Raw genomic sequence first — 898 nt, 5'->3', positions numbered from 1 at the left:
TGATTTTTTGATTTATTGTAGAGATGAGGTCTCACTGCCCAGGCGGGTCTCAAACCCACGGGCTCAGGCAATCCACTCACCTCAGCCTCCCAAAGGTGCGGGATTACAGGCTGAGCCACCGAGCCCGGCTTCTTTCCTTCTTTTCTTCTTTTTGAGTGGGGATTTCACTCTGTCACCTGGGCTGGAATGTAATGGCATGATCACGACTCACCACAACCTTGACCTCCTAGCCTCAAGCAATCCTCCCACATTGGCCTCCCAAAGTGCTGGGATTATAGGCCCAGATTGGTCATGTGTTTTAGATGGGCTCACTGCAATCTGGTCTCTGGATGAATTTGTAAATATAATAAATAAAAAAGATGGTTCCCCCTGTTACAGTTAAACTTCAACACACAATAAAAAAGCAAGAAATATTCACACTTTACACTGATGATTTGGAAAGCAGCAAGGCTTTCTGAGAAAGGAGAAAGAAGTTACGTGTGTGTGCGTGTGCGCACATTTCTGGTGGCACAAAAACTTCTGCTTTCATTTCAATATGTGTGCCGTGGAACTTAATAGGAGACGTGTAAACATTTCCAGACTCATTTGCTAAAATAAACTTAGCTTACTTTATTACATAAGACGTACTGAAATTTCCAGTGAGGTCTTAATAATATTCTCTTTTTGGAAACAGTCTTTGACTTCTGAGCTTCTGATCAGTATGGATTCTGTACTTCCAATTTTCTTATTTTCTTTGGATTCATCAAGTATCTTAAGTCTCACATTGTAGGTGTAACTGTAATTTACAATCACCCTGTTGGTCTAGTCACTAGACCAGAGTCCTCAAACTTTTAAAACAGGGAGCCAGTTCACTGTCCCTCAGGCCGTTGGAGGGGCGGACTATAGTTTAAAAAAAAAA

Source organism: Carlito syrichta, unplaced genomic scaffold (assembly GCF_000164805.1).
Source record: "Carlito syrichta isolate Samal-C Ts95f unplaced genomic scaffold, Tarsius_syrichta-2.0.1 Scaffold287635, whole genome shotgun sequence".
NCBI classification, from domain to species: domain Eukaryota; kingdom Metazoa; phylum Chordata; class Mammalia; order Primates; family Tarsiidae; genus Carlito; species Carlito syrichta.
The sequence above is the reverse complement of the archived record's forward strand: the minus strand, read 5'-3'. Positions refer to the sequence as shown.